This window comes from Rhinolophus sinicus, linkage group LG12 (genome assembly GCF_036562045.2).
Source record: "Rhinolophus sinicus isolate RSC01 linkage group LG12, ASM3656204v1, whole genome shotgun sequence".
Taxonomy (NCBI): domain Eukaryota; kingdom Metazoa; phylum Chordata; class Mammalia; order Chiroptera; family Rhinolophidae; genus Rhinolophus; species Rhinolophus sinicus.
Window position 1 is genome coordinate 5515856 of NC_133761.1, and position 18597 is coordinate 5534452.

Genomic DNA, 18597 nt, shown 5'->3' on the forward strand with positions numbered 1-18597 from the left:
TTTAATAATTCCCTTTAATAATTGCAGGTGTGCTCGTGGCTGCTTTCCCGCTGCCGTTACGCGGTGGTAGGCACCCATAGCCTCCCTGAAATCCTCTCGCCCTGCACTCAGGGGGACAAATACTAAGCTGGTCTTTTTCAAAGTTGCTGCTTACGGCAAAGCAATTTAAAATTTGAAGAGCAATCTGACAGTCATTTCATGCTTCCTGTGAGGGGCTCTACCCTCCTTATTTATAATCTCTCTACATTTTAGGAAGTGCTGATTGGGCAGGTGTTAGAACAGCCAAAGCTGTGACCTGTAGGAATTGAGCAGAATCCCTGTACAGCTTTGTGAAGAAAGCTTACCCTGTTTATAAAGTTAGCTAACTGGTGAGTCTAAAATGAGACTGCCATTCTTGTCACGAGAGAGGCTAACTGCCCTTTCTTTCTCTGACTGACAACAGCTGGAGTGTGATGGAGAGAAGTCCTTGCTGTACACATTTATACCCACATGTATTCCCCCATTCAGTGCTGCTTCCAACGTAATTTTTTTTTCCCCAACCAAGGTAAATGTAGCCACTTTTGTACGAGGGCCATGGACTGTCATCATTTTATCCTCAATGCCTGTCATGGAATAAGAGGTCAAAAGCAAAAATTGTCTTAAAATATAAAAAGGTAAAGAGTCCGTAGGCAAATGGATTTAACAGACAGCCTACCATTGTAAATACTATACTAGTTCTCTTTGGTTGTTATAACAAAGGATGACAGACTGTGTGGCTTAAATGGCAGAAATTTATTGTCTCACAGTTCTGGAGGCTGGAAGTCTGAAATCAAGTTGGCAAAAGAGTTCGTTCCTTCCGAGGGCTGTGAGGGGAGGATCTGTTCCCGATCTTTCTTCTTGCTTCTGGTTGTTTCTCTCCTTGTGACAGCGTAACTCCTACCTTCCCATGACGTTCTCCCTGTGTGCACGTCTGTTTCCAAATTTACCCATTTTATAAGGACATCAGTCATAGCTGGATTAGGGCACAATGTAATGACCTAATTTTAATTTGACTACCTCTGAGAAGACCCTATCTCCAAAGAAAGTCACATTTTGAGTACGGGGGGGTGGGGTTAGGGCTTCAATGTATAAATTTTAGAGAAATACAGTCCAACACATAAAAAATTCAGAGATAAATAAGGTAAATCAAGAATTTATTCTAGAGATAGTGAGCAAACAGCTGTCCATATGCTAGTGGGTTGGGGTTGGAAGTTGTGAAGGGAGGTGTACAGAGCTCTTTGATCACACAGAGAAAGAGGCCTTTCCATCTGCATGGGAGTGGCTTCATGAGGGAAATGACATTTGAGTGATTCCAAAACAATGGCCATAGCATTGCAGACATTTAACAAATATTTGTTAATTGAATGAACAGATATTGAAAGTTGAGTTTAAATTTGCTAGGCAAAGAAACGGAGCAAGGTATTCTAGGTGTAAGGAACAGTGTGTGCAAAGGCTCAGAGGTATGAAAGTACCTGACATAACTGGGAGCAGAACCAACACTAAAACCACCCACTCTGAGGCAGCCAAGTCCTTCCCATTGTCAAATCTAACACACGCATTTCTTATGTGCCCTTCTAGGGCGTCAGATGCTGCTGACCACCCATCCACCACAAAACTTACCTCCCTTGACTTCTGACACTGTGTGCCTGCTGGGTTTCACTCCTTGGTGGTTTGGAATCCATCACTCAGTGTTCTGCAAGGGGCCCTCATTCTCTTCCTATAACTATCAGTGTTCCTTACAACTTTCTCCACAGCACGCACGTTACCTGGATGATTTCAGCCATCGCTTTGGCTTCAGTCGTCATCTCCATACAGATAACTCCAAGATGCATGTCTCTCAACAACAGCTCTTTTGGTATTGTCGGACTTCTATACCCGTTTACTAACTATATTGGTCTTCTAGGGCTGCCATTTACACACACACACACACACACACAGATTAGGTAGCTTGAAAAACAGAATTGTTTTCTCTCCCAGTTCTGGAGGCTGGACGTCTGAGATCAAGGTTCCGGTAGATTTGGTTTCTCCTGGGGCCTTCCCCTTAGCTCGCAGAGCCACCCTCCCATTGTGTCCTCGCGTGACCTTTTCTCTGTGTACACACACTTTCGGTCTCTTCCTTTTCTTACAAAGACACCCCAGCCTTATAACCTCATTTAACCTTAATTGCCTCCCTGAAAGCCCCGTCTCTAAATGCAGCCACATTTGGGATCAGGCCTTTGACATATGAATTTGGGGGGGACACAATTCAGTCCATAACACCCACTGATTTTCCTATTTGTTTTTAAATTAAAAAAAGTGGTGTTGACTTCTCACTCCATGACAAACATTGGGAGAGAACAATGGCAGTTCACCATCCCTGCTCCAAAAGAAGTTACAGTTCGTTGGTTGGGAAAACAATAGACAATTCCATATGTTGGGGTAAGGGCTCTGCTTATGGTGAAAGAACATACAGGGCCTCAACCAAGTCTTAGGGAGAAGTGGAGAAGGAGGAGTCCCAAGGAAATGACATCTAAGCTGAGAGCCGAAGGACACTTAGGCACATGACGACGGAGACACAGATGGTTTCAGCACACGTGACGGGCAAGGGGCATAGGAGTACGTGTGTGTGACCGGAATGTGGCTGGAGCTGGCAAGTGTGCAAAGTGGGAGGGAGCGTGTGGTGACCATACAGCGGTTCTACTGCTCAGTCCTGATCTTAGGGACTGACTGTCAACAATGAGGAACCATGAGCTGTTTGGGGATGGGAACAGATCACGGTGCGATTTGCCTTTTAGGGCAAATCTCATCATGTCTACAGGATGGGAAGGTAACTTAGACACGAAAAGGTGTCATAGTTTGTGATCCATTAGCATATAATTCAGTGATAATTGCCTCCATAGAAGTGCATGAGATCACTCAGGGTGTGTGGGGAGGGAGAAAAGTAGAGCAGAAAGCAGAGGAGGGGAAGGAGGAGAGGGAAAGGGAAGAGAGGAGGAGAGGAGAGAAGAGAGGGTTTAGGACGAAATCCTAGGCATGAAAATGAAAGGCAGCCAGATGCTGAGCTGCAGGCAGTGCCGTCTGGGAGGAGTCAGAGACAGAAAAAGGCGAAGTGTGGTTCAGGCAACCAGGAGGGAAGCGACGTTTAAGTAACTAGGGAGGCTGACAGTACTTTCAGTGCAGTGCTGAGGGCACAAACCAGGTTGCATTCAGTTTACAGAGTGGGCAAGGGCTCAGTGAGGACCAAAAGCATAACTGACTTTGGGGGAAGGCTGCTGAGAAAAAGGAAGCGAGCTCGGGTAATAAATGGAAGGATAGGGCGTGGCTGTTCATCAGACGCCGACACACCATACGTGCCCACACAGACTTCGCATTTCTCCCTCTGGTCTTTCCACAGAATTGCCCACCAACACCAGAACCCTGAGAGGCATCGTGGGCCCCTCGCTGTCACTCACTCACTCCCCACGCAGACAGTGACCTGGTCCCAAAGTGTGCGGCATTCGTTAACGGGGGCATGGGCAGGGGAAGAGATTTTTGAATGGGGTATGAATCTTGGCCATACCCCTTACTGTGTGGCCTTGGGCAACTGCTTCACCCTGAGTCTCAATCTCTCTTTATCTAAAATGAAGCTAAAGATCCTTATCTTAGGTACAGGAATTATTATAACTGATGAATGAAAAGCAGTAAGTCAACTGTGAGGTGGTTAATTGGATACTGTTATTACTCTGCTTTCCATTTCTTTAAAATTTTCCTTTCAGTCCACTGCTACTATGGATTGTAGACTCATCTCGGGCTCAGAGAGGTCAAGTAATTGGTACAAGGTCACACAGTGACTAGGGAGTGGACCCAGGATTAAAAGGCAGCTCTGTCAACTCAAGATTCAGCTGGGTACCATTTTTCCCAGTGCAGGTGGTGGCCTGGGGCAGGGTCAGAGGGCTGGCACCACACAAGAGCATTGTGGGTGTTCTGGGAAGCGGATGGCCCAACTCTGCTCCCTGCAGGGCTCTAAGAACGCACTGCTTTCCAACTTGTTTCTGGGCTTTTTCCAAAAGAGGCTCCTGAGATGAAACTGCTTGGATTCACATCAGGTTGAATGTCAACCATTTTCTCTGGAGCTCCAGGAGCTTTACATTTAGCCTCTCATCCATTATGAAAAGCAAACAAGCGTGCTGACCATTCTGCGTGCACTTTCTCAAGCGGCAAATGAAGCTCGGTTATCCATCCCCTCTGCTGTTCCTGATGTAGCTGCATGGGTGTCAGGAAGGAAATTGGGGCTTTTTCTTATAAAAGTTGTGTTTGTTCACTTGCTTCTGACCTCTGCCCCTCCCCCCCACCCTGAGGAGCAGATGGTGCTGCCCTCAGTAGCAGCTCTCGAATGGGAAAGTGATGGCAGCCAGGAGTGTGCCCTCCCTGTCTCAAGCATGTCCCCATCTGGGGACAGAGTCCCAGAGAACAGTTTTCAGGCTCTCAGCCTCACGTGGAAAGGTGCTGGCTCGGGTAGTAGCTGGCCATCAGCTGTAACAAGGTAGCCATTAGCCACTAATATAACTGCTGTGGGAAAGCTAGGTGGTTGGTTGGTTGGCAGAGAAGCGGATGGCGGATTGTGTATCAAGTGGCTCCTGCTTCCTGTGTCTCCAACCCAGCCACCAGCGAGAATATAGTGGCATGACTCCCCTATCCATGGCTCCGTGGGTGTTCCTGTTTGGCTTCACCATGTCCTGCGTTCTTATGTGGGGACCAGGACTAGAGTCCCCGCTTGATATCATCTAAAGTTCATCCTCATCTGTTCCAGGCCTGTCTCAGCCACAGCACTATCTCCTGTCTCCCAGCCCCATTCAGAGAGAAGACTTTGGAAAGGGTTTTGCAAAAACCAAGGGAACTAGGGACAATAACATTAAGAATTTTGTTCCACCCAAAGTCACTTGGTAAAGGCACATTGGAACCGAGTTTTAAGCGTCAGTCTGTATCTTTGTTGCTGGAACCAAACTGAAAGGCTAAGAGAATGAGGGGACCCTATTGAAAGGCTAAGAGAGTGAGGGGACTTAGGCATGTCTGACATGTGACACTGAGCCAGGCTGATGTCTAAAAACTACTAGGTTTTGTCTTTCTGCTTCTCTCTATGTCATCTCCCATCTCCCTTGCCCGTCTTCCCTTTTTTCCTCTTTCCCTTCTTCCTTTGTGCTTCTCTGTAATTTCCTCCTCTTCTTCCTCGTCCTTCCTTTTTCTTTGTCATCCTTGCCTTCCTCAGGAAAAGCATAACTGGGCTTCTGCTTTAATTAATTCATTGTGTCTCTCCCTCCACTAAGTCGTAAGTTCCTTGAGAGCAGAGGACAAAGCTGTCTCACTCATCCGTGTATTCCTTGCACAGATAATAGATACTGAATGAATATTTGTTAAGTGAATTAACAAATGGACTTTTGAAAGCCCATGAGAGTAAAACAATTAGGATAACTGAATTAACCTGTGTAAGCTGGTCTTTGTGTCATGGCTGGATTCTGTCCCTGTGAAGACACAGCCTATGGGAAGCAGGCAGACCTTACAATCAGAATGTTCTTTCCTCAAATCAGCTCTTCCCTTCGGCTCTGATTTTGGATAAATTGTCCATCTTCTTTTTTAAAAATACGGGACTAATGAGATGATTGCATAAAGTAATCAGTTTCTGGCATGTAGTCGTTTTTCCATCAAAGTGATTTCCTCTTCCAGGCATAATGATACGTGTCCCTATAATTGTCAGGCTGCCCAGCACCCTTTCTGCAGGTGCTACCAGAAAGCTCCGGTCTGAAAACCCACATTCCACTGACCTCTGTGTCTAATGCTCGTCTATTACCTGCTGGTGATCATTTTCATCTCACTTTAAAAGATTTATTGTATCTTGGATGTTTACTATAAAGCAGCTTCACACTGCTTTTGAGAGCGGGCATTGTATGAAATAACGTGTGTGAACGTAGTGCTCATAATTATTAATCCCTACTTGAGCAATTTTAATTTTGCGTGAGGTGGTGGAAAGCCAAAGTGTCTCCATCAGCTCATCACTTCAGTGAGGCAGGTGTCTGCTGAGAATGGGATCTCATGGTTGTGCTGGTTTCCCTCTTGCTGTCAGCTGATGGGCCCCAGATTTGACAAAACCCATAACCTGAGCTGGAAGACCTGAGTCTGGCCCTTGGCAGCCAGCAGACTCGGAGGGCAAGGCTATACCTGAGGCCAAGCTGGACTTCGGTTGGATTCTCCCACATATTTTTTTCAATTCCCGTTTCTTCTTGGTCCTGTTTACCACGCGAACTCTGGCTCAGCTTGGCTCTTTGCATCTTCTGTCCTAATACGTAGCAATGGACTTTGACTTGGCCCCTGAACTCTGGTTTAATTCCTGGGTTAGAATTAATAGTTGGCCTCTGGTGCAGATTCTTGAGTGCAATAGGGTTGCACCCCACCTCGTGATCTCAGTGCAGAAGGTAATAAATGGTAAGTGCCACTCCAGGGCCCACACGGCAGCAGAGAGCAGGCAGATGGTGCACAAAAATCCACGGGGTGACTATCTTAGCCCCCACATGTCCCAGCCAGCAGTCATGACAGCAACAGCCTGGTAGATTACAGGATGCTACTAGTGACTGAAAGCAGAGGGGCCCTGGAGCATTCTGAAACTGAAAGTGAGACTAGAAAATTGGAAGGTCTCTGCCTGAGCCAGAGAAAGGCACGTTCCGGTCATGAGAAAGAAACATGGGTTGAAATACAAAAATTGGTATCAAGTGCAGAAAAATGGGGTCAAAGACTGAGCCCCAAGGCACTTTGTTAACCACCGCAGGCTGGGCTCCCATTGCTGAGCACCCCATCTTTGCCAGTCTTTAAGAGGCAGCACTCTTGTGTCGCTATCTGGTGGGCAACAGGTACGAGTGTGACCTCCACGTCAGGACACAAGATGAAGAGCCTCTGGATTGATTTTGTTGTCTGAGCTGCAATCGTAAAGACTGCTTCGTTTTTCTGTTAAATAGTGCTTCTATTTAAAAGGCATATATATGTGTTACCTTCAACCCCAGAATCCAAATTGGTAGCATTTCAGATCATTTTCTGGAACAGTGCAGATTATAAATCACTGCATACAAGGATAATGCTAAAGCCCCCCTTTTCCTGATCTCTCTCTCTCTCTCTCTGATTTACATAATGGAAGAATTTATTAAGTCATCATAGTTCTGACATGGCAACGTACTTATTTCTGAAAACTCTTTATAGTATGACATTATTCCCCTTTGAGGTGGGGTTTCCACTGTCTTACGACGCTGCCCCATTTTAGGAAAGAGTCATTGTCTTTTGATTCCATGGGTCCTCATGATATGAAAAAAAGGCAAGGGATCAGGCTGCCCTAGCCTCTAGGAGGTCATTGGGTCCATCGAGGATGGTGACCTGGCGTCATCTTCAACTGATAAAAGAGCTTCTGTTAAGTGACTGGCCATTTCACTTCACCTCTCTGACCTTCAGTTTTCACCTGATAAACTTGAGATAATATTACCTTCGTCGGGGTTCAAAGAGGATAAAATGAGATGACCTCCATAAAATAGTGCAATGCCTGGCTCACTGGAAATAAAAGATGATGATGGTTTTTAGATGATTGAGAGTACTTGTGTCTGGGTAACAGTGACAAATGGCATGTGAGGGGAGGATCGCATGCGGGCCTAGTGCACTATGGTAAAGACTCGAACGGTGAGCTTTTCCAACTGGTTTCCCTTTATTCATAACCTAAGTGAGTACTTTCCACCTCCTGATTTGTCCCTCTCTCTCCTATTTCTGTTAAACAAAGTGATACTTGATCTCACCATGTAGAGGACTGATTTCCCTAACGAGGCCAGTAGGAAGGAAAGAGTGCCTGCTGTGTGCCAGGCTCTGTACCAGGCACGTTCCCTGATGACACAGCATCTATTGTGTTCTACAGAACACTGCATTGCACTTATTTTGTTATGTGTCTGATGTTCTCGCACAGGACTTTCGCTCTCTCCAGGTATGCACTCTGTGACTTGAATTCCGGTGTATCAGCAGCTGTACCTGGGCTCATTCCAGCCAGGGCTGTATTCAGCTGAAATTTACCTGTAGCGTCGTTGGGTTAGTTAGTTTTCTTTTATGTTGTTGTTTTTGTTGTCGTATTTTGGTCTTTTAATGGGCAGTCACATGTCATTTGTTTTGATGGGTCAGTGCCGATATTTGACTAGTGGTTAAATATTTCAAAGACTGCTACTGGTTACGTATTCAGTAAGGATTGAATGAATGCATTTTATCCCCCCAAGCTTCAATTTGCAGATAAGGAAACTGAGGCTCAGAGAGGGCTTATGCAATTTCCACATCCTTTCAGAGTGTGGGAGGGAGCCAGGATTTGAAATCTGTTTGTCTTTTCCCAAGTCCAAATGCTTTTTCTATTTTGTGTTGCCTGCTATGAATCTTTAATTTCTTAAACAGTCTGGTATCGAATACTTGGAACATTTCAAAATTCAAGTCTTAGTTTAAAACTCTAAGTCATACAGGAAAGAAAAGCCAAATGGATCTTCACATAGAGACTATTGTGTATCTTACTACCCATCAGACATGAGCAAAACTTCCAAAGTATGTTTAGACATAACATAATCTAATCCATCAAGTGTAAGCCATTCATGTAGGAATGGCAAATTGCATCATCGATAGTCAAAACCTTCACCTCCTTTTAAAATCCTGTGCCTAAAAATTTGCATATATTCACAATGAAAATCACAAGCTTGAACTGTGACAAAGTAAAGTTTCTGTTATCTAAGCCACCCCATCGGTGGTATTTTTTTACATCAGCCTGAGCTGACTAATACACAGGGGTAACAGCTTTTTCCAAGGAAAGCCTAGTTAAACAAAGACCAAGCCAAGCTTGGTTGACCTATAACATAGACACTGGCTAAAAATGGGTAATGATCAGATTACATAGTCTCATGCTCTAAATTAAATATTGTCTGTCAGCAAATACTGATGGAGCCCACGTTGGTACAATTAAGCCTGTGAGAAGAGAACACAAAAAATGTTTTTGAGACCTTGCCAGCTGTGATTGAAATATTTGGTATGTTTAGTTCTCATATCCTTTGTAAAATCATGAGAGTAGATAAGGCCTTCAAAGTTCTCTTCATATTTGGAACTTTGGGAGGGGGGCAGTTCTTTCTCTCTTTCGCAAGGAATTGATATACTTTATTGTTGAGAAGTGCGGGGCAGTTTGAACCTCAGCCTATCGGTCAATAATGCCAGGAGGTCTGGAAATGGGACGGCACACGTGTTTTTCTTTTTTTTTTTAGTTTCCCAGGTTACGTAATGTGTAGTCAAGTTCACAAACACACTCAAAAGTCACCACCTGCTAAGAATACCCTGGTCCTGCCAGCAGTAGGCCTTCCTATACGCTCCATTTTTGCTTGTAATGCCCTTCTCCCCACTTGTTCCTTAAGCTCTTTTTCTCCAAATTTCCTTTGTGACACCATGTGTTTCAGACAAGATGAGTGGTTTCCTGCCTTGGCCCAGAGAACCAGCTCCTACAATTCAGCACTACACTCACAGTAGGGTACAAAACAGGCTACTTGCCTCTTCCATACCCAAGTCCTAGCATACAAGTGTGCGTGCATTAAGTAGTAGCAAATAAACCATTGTTTGACTTTAGATGAAATAACTTCAGCTCTCTGAGTGCGTTGACTCATCTAGAAAATGCTCTTGCAACTCTGGCATCCAGAAGTTCAATGTGAATAAATCTGCATATCCAAACGTGAAAGCATATAATGTGAAAACCCCCACTACATTTTTAGAAAATTGTTCAGTTAAAATGCTGTTAAAATGCATGGACAGCAGAAGAAACTCAAATCTACCTGGATGGTGACAGCAAGGGGAGCCCAAGGGCCACCTGCTTTTAGGTGAGGCTCTCCCACACCAGGAGAGGTGTGGGCGGATGGGCTTTCTCCTGAGTGTTGGGCAAAAGGGCCCCCAAGCTTTGGCTCTGCAGGTTGTGCTCACATTGTTCTCCCTGTGTCTGCCTCGCTTGCAGTAAAGAACATTTACTGTCTGTAATTGTTTAATTAATTACCCTTGTCTATTCTTGTCAACAAGCTGAAAGTCAAGTTCATGATACAAATATAGTTAATGAGATGAGCAGGAAATCGGGAATTCTGCAAAGCCATTAACAGTTACCATAATGAATGTGGATTAAAAGGCCCTAACACACTTGTTAGTGTCTTCTTATTGTGCCTACGCTTTGAGTTTATCTTAGACTTTCTCGTTTACCTCCCAGTGGTTAAGGGGTATAATCTAGGGGGGAGTATGTGTGACGATACCAAGTAGGATTTCACAATCACAAAATGTCAGATCTCAGTGAATATGAGAAAATAATTACTTAAGGTTTTAAACCAAGGATTCTGTGTCTGGGGCTCTTCCGAGTAAAATGGCATTTATGGCCAAGTCCTCCTCTCCCATCCATCACTGTCTCTTAGCAGCTCCCCAAACCCTCAGAGAAAGAGCTATTCATCCTGTTTCTGGTTCTCTCCATCCTTCCTTCACCAACCGCACATGCCCTCCTTTCTGTTGTTTGCACAAGCAAACAACAGCACTTTCTTTCTCTGGCGTCCTCGTCTGTGTTTCTCCACCAGCTCCGTTCTCTCTGTATGTAAAAATATACACATTTTCTTCTTCGACAGATCTGCTTAAAATAAACAAAACTGCCTTTTCTTGATTACAGGGTACCCGGAAAGAGTACAGAGACTTCCATTATACTCTTCAAACCAGAACAGCACAGTCTGAAGTAACAAACAACACCAACATCTCAGTGGCTTCACACAGAGTTAGCTGGTGGTGGTCCGGGCACATCCAGGGCAGTGGTCCTTCATGACGTCTCAGCAGTATGTGCAATTCAGCACATTCATCAGCCATCACCACTGTAGTAGAGGAGAAAGCTGGGGAGTTAAACATGGTCGTTAAATACTTCCCCCCAGAAGTGACTCACAGCCCACTTTTGTTCAGGTTGATTGGCCAAAGCAAGTCACAGGGCCTTGCTGAAGAGCAGGAAGTACCATTCCCCTGGAGGACCAGAGAAGAGGGGATTTATGGGACTGAAGTTGTCCTATATACTAAAACCAGGACAGACTCAGGCAAACAAGAAAGGTTAGTCACCCTGGGGGAAATACATATTGGTGAACAGTAGTAACGTCTGCCTTTTCAACTGTGCAAGACACTGAAATGTTCTGAGCCTCAATGTCTATGTGAAAAATGAGAATAATACTGCTCTCATAAGCTGGTGGCGACATTTAAATGATATGTCGTATTATTCAGGTTTCTCCAGAAAAACAGAACCAAGAGCCACCGAGAGAGAAGAGAGAAGTGTGTGTGTGGGAGGGGGATTTTAAGGAATAGGCTCACAACTTTATTGTGGGTACTGATAAGTCCAAAATTTGCAGGGCAGGCTGGCAGGCTGGCAGTTATGGCAAGAGTCAATGCTTTTGATGTTGCAGTCTTGAGTCTGAAGGCAGGATACTTTCCTCTTTGAGGGACCTTAGTCTTTTCCCTTAAGGCCTTCAGCTGATTAGAAGAAGCCCACCTGCATTATCTGAAGGGTAATCTGCTTTACTCCAAGTCTTCTGATTTAAATGTTAATTACACCTAAAATATACCTTCACAGCAACACTTAAACTGTTGTTCAATCAATCACCTGGGCACCGTAGCTTGGCCAAGTTGACACACGGTTAACTGTCACACAGCATGCAATATCCTTGTAGAGTGTTATCTTCTAGGTAGTAGTTAACACATTTTGGAATGTTCGCTTGGCTTTCTTTTCAAAGCATGTATGAATTTCTTGCAATATAGGCAGACACTGATTTTTTAAAAAAAACAACTCAAAGTCACTAAACAAATATGTTTGAATGATATTTCACAATAAAAGTGTTTGGCTGGTTCTGGTTAATTGATAGACCATTGGCTTAAACTCTGTGATTGAGACACATACAGAACAAACATGAGTAAACAGTCTTGATGTGCTTAGAACCCGGGAGGGCACTAAGGTTTTAAATAAGGAGGTAGAGATTCCCAAAGGCCAGGGAAGGGGTCCTATATGGAAGTATAATCATAATTAAATGGGGTGGACCTAGTAATCGCATATGTGCAAACCAACATGCAAACACTGTGAATGGAGAGACTGGCTATGTCAGCGACCCAGGATTAGTACCCTGGACATGTGAATTTTATGCTGGCAGAGAGAGTGTTGGGAAAGCAGGTGAATCATGGTACACTGCATGGACAAAAGCAGGGAGATGTGAAGCATGCTCATGGTGTAGATGATACTCATGGTGATGGTGGGATGCTCACAGGTCAGTCCTTTTGTTCTGTTCAGTCCTTCAACTGATTGGACGAGGCCCACCCACATCAGGGTGGGCAATCTTCTTTACTCAGTATATCAATGTAAATGTTAAACTCATCCAAAGATAGCCTCACAGAAACACCCAGAATAAAGTTTGATCAAATATCTGTGCATCTCTTGGTCCAGCCAAGTTGACGTAAAATTATCTATCGTAGTTATGTATCTAATAAGAGTTTCAAATGTTAAATAACAAAATACGATAATACTAAAAGTTAAAATATGCATATTTATAATCATAGTTGGAGACTTTATCATCCCTTTCTCCATATTTGGTACAATAAGCAAACATATCTCAGAATTCAGTGAATGTTTCACTTCTGAAATTGTACTTCTCAGTTCTAGATTTTTCATCTGGCTCTTGTCTGGTTTTCGGTATTCTTCTAAGATTCCCCATCTAGTCACTCAAACATTCACCCTTTCCATGAATGTAATTCTTAATAGCTGTTTTAATGATCTTGTCTGCTAATTCCAACATCTGAATTATCTCAAGACTATTTCTATTGACTGCTACGGGTTGCATTTCCCACGTCTTTGCATTTGTAGGAAATATTTTTTATTGTATTTTCAACCTTGTGACTATATCATCCAGATGTTGACTCCACTGGGATTATGTTCCAACAATGGTGTTTGTATATGAAAATCATAAAGTTTTAAATGTTTGCTCAAATCCTCATAACAAAGATGCCCCAGAAATCAACTTCACACCCAACTCTATTTACCTTTCACCAACGTCATGACTCTGAATGATGTCGTTATGTGGGCTGTTCTGTTAACATATGCCTCATGCTGCTGTTGCAAGGATACATGCTGGAGATAAACGTGTCCCCAAATGGTCGTCATAATTAAAATGACTTTCCTCCAAAATAGTCCCTTTCCATAGGTCCTCCAGGCAAAGAGAGAAAGATCAGAAAAGACTAGGAAACCCACAGACACTCATTATCAGGAAGATTTTCCCAAAGAGAGTAGAAAAAGGCCAGAATGAAGAGGCCCAGTTTCTCAGGAAATTGAGTTCCTGTCCTGTATCTCAATTGGCAACCAGAATGAAACCCCAGGCATTTCATGCTCCTCAGTTTGCATTTCAGTTTCCTTTGTTGTAATAATTAGAGTAACGCTGACCTCATGGGATTATTTTAAGAATCAAATGACATGTAATGTGGCAGAGTTTGGGGTTCATGGTAAGTACTTCATAAATAAAAGTACATTGATTCTAAATAGAAGAGTGTTACATAAGATTTTGAAGAAGCAAAAATCTAGACTTTTGGTTTAAATAGCAAGGATTCTCTGGTAGCTTGTGATTTGGTGCATTTCTGAGTCTTAGTTTGCTCATTTGTAAAATGGGGGTAGCATCCGCCACCGACTGGGAAATAGGGCAGCTGAACTAAAATGATCATATAAAATGGCCAACTCCGTGCCTGCTCTAAAGTCTCCATGTAATTAATATTAGAACTTTTGGCTTAACATTAATTTTTTATGTGCTGCTACACAGATGCATTATGTTCTCATTTTTTGAAGCTTTAGGGCGAGAAAAGCGCTGCTCCATTTAATCCATCTTCTCCCCCACAAACCCATGCACTCCCTCCTTGCCGACACTTTTTCTTTCTCTATTTCCTTCCTGCTTTAGGCTCAAGTGGATTAACTACTTCTGAGCATTAGAGACTGAGATGAACCCTCCCGAAGAAATCTCATCACAGATGGTTCGGAGCCGTGCTGATGAGAATGTTTACTGTTCCAGCACCAGGACACGCTTAGAGGTGAGAAAGATAAAAACATTTCTTTCTCAAGCTGAGGATTTCCCAGAAGGTAAGAGGAAGAGAGTCTAAATCAAGGTTAGAAAATGAATACATTATCTGTTTGATGTTTGCCCATTGGCAGGCCTTATAAGTTAAGAAGAAAGTAATATCCTTGAGGGGGTTCACATTTAAAATCAGTTATGAACAAAATCCAATGGCATGGAGTGTTTGCATTAGATAAGCTCCCCAAAGCCTAATTCTCAAAGTCAAAGATGTTATATTTCCATTAGTGTTCCTTTCTACCATTCTACCAATGTAATAAAAAGCGTGCGGGACTAAGAGCTGGTCTGGACAGCTGCTTATTAACTTTGTAACGTTGGGCAATTCACAGAAGCATTGGGCATCCCCGTTTCTTTATAAGGTGAGAGAGGTAATATCACTTATGAGTATCCTTTCTCTTCTATTCCAACGGTTCCTGTTCTGTTTCAGGGCTTCAGTATTGCCCCCCAGGGCAATTTCGTAAACAATCCTTCCTCCAGTATTGCCTCCTCTAGTCAACTCTCCTTACTGTTCCCGGAATTATTTTTTGTAAAAGGAAAATGTGGTATTTTTTCAGACTCTTCGATCCTTGACTATGGCAGAGATCTTAAACGGCCACTTCTCTGCCAAAAGCAGTCATTATAAATAGGACCATGTGGTATTTAAGGATAAAACATATATTACTTGCTGTGGCAGACAGTTCAGGACTCGTCAAATACCCGTGTGTGCTGTGGTACTTCCTAGTCTCTCTTTAAATTAGACTGAGGGCAAGTCACTCACTGCAGCCAATGCGTGTCAGCTGCCAGGGATTTTAAGAGGCAATGTACTTCCTCCTGTCTTTCACCAACGACCTTGAAGACCGTGGGATGGTGCTGACATCCATGCAGCAGGAAGAGAGATGTACCCAGAGTGGACTTTGTGGGAGGGACAAGTAAACCGTTATCATGTTACTCCCCATCGTAACCGTTATTATGTTACTGGGGGGTTCCCTTGTTACCACAGCACAGCACAGCGTTAGCCTGACTCATCAAGTTGCCCATATTTTAAAAGTAAGAGATTTCACCTAAAAATCTTGAATTCTAGCTTTATTTGAAAAACTAGAAAATCTCTAATATTGGGTTTGAATGCTTGGATGGCAGCTGTCTGCTGTGCCTCGTACCCACTAGGACCTGGCCCTCACCCATCACTGTCTTTCCCTTTCCTCTTCTCTTATTTCCATTATCTTTCCCAACTATTGTTCTGCGCATTTGAGTTTGTGACCCCTGGTCTGCAGAATACAGTTCAAACCCCCCGATGTGGCCTAACGGGCCCTTCCTGATTGGGGCATATTTGTCCCTCATAAGCCAGCACCGAAAATACCAGCGATTTTGCACAATTTGAAGTTGCTCAGAGTCATTTGATCTCTTTTTCTCTAGTGTCCTTGCTGTATTGTTTGTTTCGTGGATGCTTCTTCATTTTTCAATAGCCACCTCCTATGGTACCTCTTGGAAATCTCTCCCATGCCCTCCTTGTACTTCTCCCAACCAGAAAGTTCTCCATTCTGACACGTAACCTTTTGTTCTGTTATTTATCTTCTAATTCTAACCCCCAGGGCAGTGCCTGGCACAGAGGGGTGCATAGTTCATGCTAATGGGGTAACTGCTGATGTATGGCATTTGTTTTTCACATCTCAAAGCAATGGGTACACATGGTAACGATTCAGATAGCACCTAAAGGCTAGTGGGAGACCGGATCTGCCCCCTCCCCGCTCCTAATCCCAGTGCTCAGACACAGCCTCTTCATACCATTTCTGCTTATATGTATTCTGTTCCTGGCCTCCGTTAGTTTTAGGACTGCATTGGAAACTGTATTTCCTGATGTATTGTTTTCCTCTCCTCTCACCCTGTCCTCTTCCCAGCATTTCATAGTGCTATTACTATGCTTCAGGTTCTGGCAGTTGTCTTAATAACGCTAATAACTAACTTAATGTTTTTCTTTTGGTTCCTTTAGATAGTGTCTTAAATTTAGCTTTTCCTTTCCTTTCTCCCACTCCTCCCTCCCCCCTCCATCGCCTCATTTTGTAGACAGCACTTTATGTTGTCAGGGGTGTTCATACTTATATTGTATTTTTTACCCTAATCAAGTCTTCTCTGATTTATGTAGTCATTCAACTCAATCCCTTTGTCCTTAACCACGAAAGCAGATGCCCCTCCCCCAAACACTGTCTTCTCTATCTCCCAGCCCCATGCTTCCTTCCCATCCAACCCCTATCTGACTGGTCCTTCAAACGCAAGGAGCAGCCCTCTTCTCCTGTGAAGGCTTCTGGCCAAATCTGTTTTTCCTTCCTTTCAATCTTCCTTTCTCTATTATTTCCTAAATTATCAAAAAAGCAGGCTGAGAGCTGAGTCAGGGACTGTCCCAGGAGCTCTGTGTGTGAAAAGAAATCGAGCCTTGTAAGCTAAGTAAACCAGGAGTGAACATTTTTCTTTGTAGACACAGATTAGACTTAAAGGGCTGAATTAGCACATCCGGGAAGGGAAAGGACCTGTCTTAGAGCCAAGGCTATCATTTTTATAACAATGTGGTGTTTTGGAAATATAATTCTGCAGTCCTTATAATTCAATGTGGTCAGGCTCACAGGAAGCAGCCGCTATAACGGAAGGCGGATAATCAGGGCCACCTTGATGTTTGGGGGGGTAATTACCCCGCTCTGGAAGGTCAGAGTCTCGTGTTTGTCATACAGAACTACCAGTTGTTGGCTGGACAACCGAGCAAATACGCTTAACCCCCCTCTCAACTTCTTCTCCAATACTTGAGAAGTTTGGGTGAAATAGTTTTCCAGGCCATTTCCAACCCAAATAGGCAATGATATCACTCTCCTGGGAAGGACGTTGTGTTCTCCTCACTCATTTCTGCTGCCTGAGTTACCTGTGCTGCCCATGGAGAGGGGGGACCCTGGTGACTCTCTTAATGAGTATCTGTTGTTTAATCTACCTAGCATTTATTCTCCTTTTTGTAATCTAACTCTCATTTTGCATGAAAACATACCCTACCTATCAGCATATGTGACATTGGAGGAGCTGACCACACCCTTCCTCCCTGGAGAAGCGTGTGACTCAGCCTTGGCTAACGGGCACATTCCAACACCCAGGCCATGAGATTCAACTCCAAGTGGGCATGGAACAGATGACTCACACTGTTTTTCAGGAGTTCTTGAGGAGAGACCTCTTGGAATGGAACCAATAGTGAGACACAGAGCTCAGAGATGGGTTAAAAACATGCCCTCGTGCCATCTGTCTTCATGTGAGTTCTCTCCAAAGCCAAGCCCGAGATGAGAACTTGGGTTCAGGTAGTTTATTGAGAGGTTCTTCTGGGAAGAAGGAGTGAGGAAGTAGACAGAATGAGAAAGAGGAAGAGGAAAAGCCAAGGTGAGGGTGTGTTTTCGTGGGTCAGCACTGTGCTCAACAGGACTCAGTTCTGCTGGGACAGTATCGTGGTCCCCAGACTTGTCCACTGAAGGGCGAGGAGGCTGGGGCATTGCTCTTCAGGCTCCTCTGCATTGGTTGTGGTTTTCCACTGGGTGTGTCCCCCACACTTCTGGGCTGCACTTGCACTCAGGCTAAGAAGGTCCCATCAGAGGAGGCCCTGGGGGAGAAAGTGCACCGGATTCTGATACACGACTGTTGTGTAATGCTGTCAACTTGAGATGGGGCTGAGCTCGCCGGTACTGCTGAGAGCAACAGAGAACTTACATGACGAGCAGTTTGCAGCAGAGTCACCAGAGTCAAATGCAGGGCTGTGAGTGTGTGACTGAACATGTACCAGTCTATGCCACTGAGTTCTGGGGTCATTTGTTATGCAGCGATAGTGACTGATACAATTATCCTCAACACAAATCACTGACGATCTTCATGTATTCATTAATTCAACTAATACTTACTTGGCAATTACTGTAGTGGACCCTTGAAATAAACTTGTTAATATGATCAGCACAGTCCTGTTTCATGTCCTAGTGGGGGAAAGTAGTATTCAAAGAAAGTATTCTAACAATACATTGTTAGAGCTCTGATGTGGGATCATGAGAGAGTGTGGAAATCATAGCAAGAGCATTGTCCCATTGTGGGTTTCTATTCAAGAGAGATTTCTGGAAGAAGCGAAATCTCATCTGAAACCTGAGGACAATGTGGTATTAAATTAGTCAGGATAGGAGGGCACTTACGAAAGAGAGGGATAGGGGAAGGGAGGGCATCACAGGCAGAAAGAGAGGATAGCGTGTGCAAAGTCCCAGGGGAAAGCGAGAACAAAGACTACCAGGGACTATGAAAGCTCTCTGATAAAATGGAGGCAAAGGGACCAGGTTGGCGAGATGACAGAGCTCAGATCATGTAAACTCTTGTAAATCTTGTTAAGAAGTTTGGACTTTATTATTAGAGAGTGAGAGGATAAGAAATTGTTTTATTAAACTTTAAGAAAACC

The 18597-nt window shown here is 43.9% G+C and overlaps 1 long non-coding RNA gene across 1 annotated transcript in view; it reads left to right on the forward strand.

The window, feature by feature from the left end:
* The first annotated feature begins 13958 nt into the window (after positions 1-13958).
* The window catches only part of LOC141567921 (uncharacterized), a 48666-nt gene continuing 44027 nt past the window's right edge, over positions 13959-18597 (forward strand). Inside the window, exon 1 of the long non-coding RNA XR_012490895.1 lies at positions 13959-14124. This is a non-coding gene — a long non-coding RNA (uncharacterized LOC141567921). The remainder of the gene's footprint in view (positions 14125-18597) is intronic.